Source organism: Portunus trituberculatus, chromosome 43 (assembly GCF_017591435.1).
Source record: "Portunus trituberculatus isolate SZX2019 chromosome 43, ASM1759143v1, whole genome shotgun sequence".
Lineage (NCBI taxonomy): Eukaryota > Metazoa > Arthropoda > Malacostraca > Decapoda > Portunidae > Portunus > Portunus trituberculatus.
In genome coordinates this window covers 11,864,411-11,871,910 of record NC_059297.1, presented here as the reverse complement: position 1 = coordinate 11,871,910, position 7,500 = coordinate 11,864,411, and the positions used below count along the sequence as shown (strand labels likewise).

The window sequence follows — 7,500 nt, the reverse complement described above, 5'->3', positions numbered from 1 at the left end:
ATCATTCTTTTCGTACTACATTATGTCATATGTTCGGTAATGTTGATGCAAGCACGTCAAGCAATGTGAGTGTCTCTCGAAGAGCAATTACTGCCACTTACCAAGGAAATTGACCTCTAAAAAATAATAGCAATGATTATATGCTTACGTTCCTCATAAAGTGTTGGCAAGTATAGAAATATATAAATAATTAAATAATGAATAGATAGATATAACGATTTAACCTTGGAAATGTGAAGAAATATGTAGATGCAGCAGTAGCAGCAGCAGCAGCAGCACCACCACCACCACCACCACCACCACACCACACCACACCAACTACTACTACTACTACTACTACTACTACTACTACCACTCAAACACATCCAACTATAGTTTGTAGGTTTAGACAAAGAAAAAAAAAAAAAAAATCTCGCAAATACAATAGACAACGTAAACAAGCATGGAATAAACCAATAAAAGAAACACCACAAAAACATCAACAACAGTAACAAAACACAACAAGAACCAACAAACAGTAAGGAGTACCATCAACAATTAAAATTACCTTTATTTTTCCAAGTCTTAATCACTCACTCAGATCATCTCTAAAATGAATTCCTCCCTTCCTTTCTATTTCACTCAGGGCACAAATCAGTTAATCCTCTTCTCACATTTTCTTTTTTTTTTTTTCTTCCTCCATAACACTTTCCAATCACTAAATTAACTCGCCTTTTTTTTTCTTTTATTTCATTTCACATTTCTCCCACTTCCTCCAAACCGCAACACGAGATCCATAGAAGAGCACAGCGGCAAAGCGTAAGTTACTCTCACACCTCACTTTTTTTTTTTTTACGTCACATAACTTCAATAAAATATGTCATTAAACTTCACAATCACATATTGCTATATAATCACAGAAAGAGAGTCAGTGAGAGAGAGACACTCACACGCACGCACACAAAGCATCTCTTCCTTACAGGATTTTGAAGGAGACTGAGGAGAGGGAGAGTACGCGAGGAGGAAGGGGGTAGGAAGAGGAGTGGGTGGGAGAGTGGAGGAGTGTGAGGGAGAGGGGCGTGGCCATGCCTTAAAAGGGAGAGGAAAATGACGTCACTACAAGATTGTGAAGTGCTACGTCACACACACACACACACACACACACACACACACACACAGAGAAAGAGAGAGAGGGAGAGAGAGATGAGTCACGGGACGGACGAGTCAGTCAACAGAAAGCGAGTGATTCTCTCTCTCTCTCTCTCTCTCTCTCTCTCTCTCTCTCTCTCTCTCTCTCAATATTATGGCTTCAAGGATGTTCTTAAATTACTTTATCTTCTTCCTTCTCTTCTTCCTCCTCCACTTCCTATCATTTACTCTCCTCCTCCTCCTCCTCCTCCTCCTCCTCCTCCTCCTCCGTATGTCTTCTAAAAGTGGAGGGAAATAGGAAATATATGAGAAAGAAGAGAGAATAAAGAAGAGCGAAAAGATGTGAATGGACAGGATTCTCTCTCTCTCTCTCTCTCTCTCTCTCTCTCTCTCTCTCTCTCTCGTCTTTATTACGTACCATAAAACATTCCTATTACATCCTCCTCCTGACCTTTGGTTATCGTTACTCAGTCATCTCTCTCTCTCTCTCTCTCTCTTGCTGTCGTCGATTTGAATTATATAAGCGAATCGTGTGTGTACTCTCAAGTGAAAGTTCAGCATGCTAACACACACACACACACACACACACACACACACACACACACACACACACACACCCGGTAGCTCAGTGGTTAGAGCGCTGGCTTCACAAGCCAGAGGACCGGGGTTTGATTCCCCGGCCGGGTGGAGATATTTGGGTGTGTCTCCTTTCACGTGTAGCCCCTGTTCACCTAGCAGTGAGTAGGTACGGGATGTAAATCGAGGAGTTGTGACCTTGTTGTCCCGGTGTGTGGTGTGTGCCTGGTCTCAGGCCTATCCGAAGATCGGAAATAATGAGCTCTGAGCTCGTTCCGTAGGGTAACGTCTGGCTGTCTCGTCAGAGACTGCAGCAGATCAAACAGTGAAACACACACACGAATACATCATTAACCAGTTCTCACGGGAAGTCAGAAAAAAATATAACAAATAAGAATGAATAAACAAATAAGAGAGAGAGAGAGAGAGAGAGAGAGAGAGAGAGAGAGAGATGACTGACTAACGATAGCCAAAGGTCAGGAGGAGGATGTAATAGGAATGTTTTATGGCACGTAATAAAGACGAGAGGAAGGAAAAATGGAAATAAAGGATGACCATAGAAGTGACAGTGTTCGTGAAAGCTCAATAGTAGTAGTAGTAGTAGTAGTAGTGATGATGGTGGTGGTGGCATATTATAAGGTGACTACGAGAAGACAGGTGTTGGGTGTGTGTGAAGGTCAGTAGTGGTGGTGATAGTAATGGTGGTGGTGGTGGTGGTGGTGGTAGTGGTGGTAAACTGAACACGTTACATACAATTGTAGTCATTTTAGGTGTGGCACGGATCACAGGTGACGTAAGACATATTGACTCTCTCTCTCTCTCTCTCTCTCTCTCTCTCTCTCTCTCTCTCTCTCTCTCTCTCTCGTTTGTGTGTACGGACGACTTTAGGGATAAAAGCAGCTTTCAATATTATCATAATTTTTCATTTATTATTATTATTATTATTATTATTATTATTATTATTGTTATTATTTTTTCTTTTTTCTACATTGCCGTTTTATTTTCATCGGGACTTGTTTTCTCTATTGTTTCTGGTATGGTCATTACTTCTGTGGTGTGAAAAATATGACTGTTAGCACTAGTATTGTTACTGCTACTGTTGCCACCACCACCACCACCACCACCACCACTACTACTACTACTACTACTAATAATAATAATAATAATAATGTTGCTTAGATAGGTAGATAGATAGATAGATAGATAGATAGATAGACAAGTAAGTAGATCGGTATGTAAATAGATGGGGAAATAAATAAATAGATAGACAGACAAATATAAAAAAAAATATATATATGCAGATAGATGAATGAATAGATATAATGGAAGGGACCAATAATCTCAAGTACCCATTAAATAAACATGTAATGGAAACAGACCTTCACTAACAATATAACTACCATTCATTTTTTTCCATCAGATTCTGTTATTAATTGTTCCTTATCTTAAATATCAGAAGCAGAGTCACAAGATAAGATTTTTATGATGACTAAAGTTTTATTTTTATTATTATTTCTATTCATAAAAAGACAGCCACTTGTAAGCTAGGTGATTTCTTGTAGCTGGTCTTATTTTGATGTGTTCCCATGCTCTTATATTCTCTCCACTCTCAGGATACTCCAGAATATGTATGTAGTAGGGTACAAGTGATGCTGATAATTTAACAAAGACCTGCGCGCTTGTGTGTGTGTGTGTGTGTGTGAGAGAGAGAGAGAGAGAGAGAGAGAGAGAGAGAGAGAGAGAGAGAGAGTGCATGTGTCTGCGTGTAATGAGAGACTACACAATGTTCAGAGTACGTTGGGTGCAGCACACACACACACACACACACACACACACACACACACACACACACACACACACACACCCGATGTGTTACTGTTTCTCTCCACCAGTAATTCTCCTTTCCTCGCGCAATTATTATTAGGTAGACTAGTACACTTTCCATGATGTATTTGTGTATTTCCGGCCCAAGTCCCTCTCTAACACCTCTGCGTAGCGTCTGTTGAAGGTCACAAGTTACCAGGTTTTGTAAGGCAACTATTTGAAATGATTTTTGAGCATACGAGCACTGGTAGTTAAGTGATGAATGTTCCAAGGCGCTATCAGCCCTACATGTGATAGTTCCTGTATAAAACATTTGAAACATTTTAATATGCCTTATATGCTACATTCTAAAGAAGTGTTAACTTAATACAAGAGAAGCGGCAGCTAATATAGGGCCAAGGGTTTTTGAGCAGTATTTTGTATATCATGAATTTGTTACAGATTTATGTGCAGAATTATACGTGCACACACACACACACACACACACACACACACACACACACACACACACACACACACACACACACACACACACACACACACACACACACACACACACACACACACACAATCATCTTCATACATACATCTTCCCAAAAAATGCCAACGGTAATAGTTGACTATACATTATACATTTATATGATTACTTACCTGAAGATATACGTGTACAAAGAATGTATAATAATAATAATAATAATAATAATGAGGATTAGAAGGATGATATTAACCGTAAGCTAAAGAGACTGTGTGGAATATTGAGTAATGATATGTTATAAGAAAATTTAAAATTGATTTTTAAAGAATCTTAAAGAGGGTCGCAATTTAATATGATGTGGGACTGAGTTCCACACTTTAGGGCCAGAGTAAGACAGAGAATGTTGGAAAAGTGTTGTATGTGTAGTGGCATGCGAAGGTTTGTACGGGTACAGATATGATACTCGTGTTGTGTTTGTAAGGTTGCATTGTAATGTTTGTACATGTACATGCCGATTTATAGTTTGTTGATATCAAATAATATAAAAATATTTATTTCCATGAGTAGGGTTTGTGTTTGAGAAAAGAAATCACTATTTGTTATAATCTTAACGATTTTTTTCTCGAGTCCAATGAGGTAGTAAATATGCTGGGTAGGTATTACATCTATGCATACCTATTTCCACTTCTCATATCCATCCATAACCACCACCACCACCACCACCACCACCACCACCACCACCACCACTACTACTACTACTACTAGTAGTAGTAGTAGTAGTAGTAGTAGTAGTAGTAGTAGTAGTAGTAGTAGTAGTAGTAGTAGTAGTAGTAGTAGTAGTAGTGGGGATTATTGTGGTAAATTATCGCGATAACGATATCAGGTTAACGGTTATCCAATAATAATTTTTCTCGCCTCACCGATTTAACGGTATCGCCAATATTTTTGCTCCCAGACTTGAGACCATCCATGATTTGAATTTTTAAACCAATATCATGTTTAATTTTTTTGCTTTCAAAATATAATTAGATGTTTTTTTTTACTTAAAACAACATTTTTCATTAGCGAAAAGACATTATAGACGTTGAATTTGATTTTTTTCAAAGATTTCTTTAATAAAGACGAAAGTGAAATAAGGATTTTCATTTATAGATTTTTCAAAACTTAAAATATCAAAATCATTAATTAATCCTAGTATCGGAATTTTAAATTGATCGATTTATCGGTTATCGAGCCATGAGTTTATTCCCAGTTATCAATTATCAGTTTTCATTGATAAGGTTATCGCTATCAGTTTATTGCTAATCGTGATGTGATCATTCTTTATCACCACCACCACCACCACCACCACCACCACCACTACTATGAGTTCATTTTGGAGGATATTATTGAAATTTCGAATCAGATGAAGATTGTGAAGAGAGAGAGAGAGAGAGAGAGAGAGAGAGAGAGAGAGAGAGAGAGAGAGAGAGAGAGAGAGAGAGAGAGAGAGAGAGAGAGAGAAATATATTGAAGGAGAGGAAACTAGGAGAAAAAATTCGAATTATATTGTCGAAGTGGTGTTAGCGGTGATTGTTGTGGTGTTGAATGACGCCGTAGAGAGATGGTGATGATGATATATAAGTTATTGTTGATGGGAACCTCCTCCTCCTCTTCCAACTCCTCCTATTCTTCTTCTTCATCATCATCATCATCATCATCTGCTTCTTCTTCTTACTCCATATATACAGTATATATATATATATATATATATATATATATATATATATATATATATATATATATATATATATATATATATATATATATATATATATATATATATATATATATATATATATATATATATAATATATATGTTTGCTGGCTTAAGATCAGAGAGAAGCACACTCGAGATAAGAGGAACAGTGTACAGTCGCCTTAGCAATAATCTCCCTAACTGGTTGTTCCCGCTGTCTACAGTGAACGACATATAGTATTACACAACCACTCCGTCACTACGAGACAGAGAGCAGCTTCACGTCTTTTTGTGTAACACTTATGTGGACACCAAGATCCTCCAAATGGCTTCAGTTAAGCTTCGCGTGCCATGTTTCATTGATTTAATGGATTTTTATGTAAATTATTTTATCCTATTTTATTATTTTGTTTATTTATTTCTTTAATTTCATCACTTTTAATCAAATTTTCATATTTCGTATTGTAACGTCATCTCTTAACTAGAGTATATTAGATTAATCTTTATGTTTAGTATTCATTCTATTTTTTTTACGTCATCTTAGGTAAATTTACAAAATTAATTTAATAATATTCATATGTGATACCCATGTACCTGAAATTATGTTAAAGAATAACCTTTGTGTCAATGGAAATACAATTCCAAATTCTCAAGAACGTTGAAAAATTTTCTTCCTCTCCTCCTCCTTTCTTGACTTTCCTTCTGCACTGCCTCCATTGCTGTGTTCACCTTCAAGACGATCTCTCTCTCTCTCTCTCTCTCTCTCTCTCTCTCTCTCTCTCTCTCTCTCTCTCTCTTACCAGTGTAATTTCCTCTCTTTCTTTTCTTGCACTTTACCCGTGTCTCCTCCTCCTCCTCCTCTATTGACCGTTGATAATATTGAGGCATTTTGACTAGGCCCAGTGGATTAGTAGGCCGAGGGGCATCTCTTTCCACTCTTCTTCCTCCCACTATAAGCACCACTACGGAAATAGACTTTGAAGGGGTAATGGGAAGGAGGAGGAGGAGGAGAATACAACATGAGTGGGTCAGTAGCAGCGAGGAGGAGGAGGAGGAGGAGGAGGAGGAGGAGGAGGAGGAGGAGGAGGAAAAGAAGAAGAAGATGAAAGAGGAAGAGGAAGAGGAGGAGGAGGAGGAGGAGGAGGAGGAGGAGGAGGAGGACACACGTGACGTTTGAGTAAAAATATCTCTCAAATGGCAGGCGAAGCTCTTGACGTACCGTTCTCTCTCTCTCTCTCTCTCTCTCTCTCTCTCTCTCTCTCTCTCTCTCTTGTTGGCTATTTTATTTTAACTACACGTAAAAATCGCCTTTTCTTGCCGCAGAGAGAGAGAGAGAGAGAGAGAGAGAGAGAGAGAGAGAGAGAGAGAGAGAGAGAGAGAGACTCGGGTTTGTATATGTTGGTGGTAATTTGGTATGCAGAGAGAGAGAGAGAGAGAGAGAGAGAGAGAGAGAGAGAGAGAGAGAGAGAGAGAGTTAAGGATAGTGCATAACATTAGAAAAAAAGATACCGGAAGTATTTGAGGACTCGACACGCCAGGCCAGATATAAACAGCTTACTCTCTCTCTCTCTCTCTCTCTCTCTCTCTCTCTCTCATTTTCATGTGGTGGAGAAAAAAAAATAAATTGGTAACAGTAGACGATAATGAGAGAGAGAGAGAGAGAGAGAGAGAGAGAGAGAGAGAGAGAGAGAGAGAGAGAGAGAGAGAGAGAGAATTATGTTCCCTTGATAAACAGCACTATTCTCTCTCTCTCTCTCTC

At 38.4% G+C, this 7,500-nt stretch overlaps 1 protein-coding gene across 13 annotated transcripts in view; it reads right to left on the bottom strand.

Annotated features, from left to right (window-relative positions):
* The window catches only part of LOC123518079 (serine/arginine repetitive matrix protein 2-like), a 121,181-nt gene that overhangs the window by 98,714 nt on the left and 14,967 nt on the right, over positions 1–7,500 (bottom strand). The window contains exon 1 of one of the 13 annotated variants that reach the window (XM_045278668.1): positions 548–988. The exons of 11 other annotated variants lie outside the window; for them this stretch is intronic. The gene's annotated coding sequence lies outside the window, so the exon portion shown is untranslated. Of the gene's footprint in view, positions 1–547; positions 989–7,500 lie in introns of those variants that run through there. One more of the 13 variants, XM_045278670.1, reaches the window with a different exon arrangement.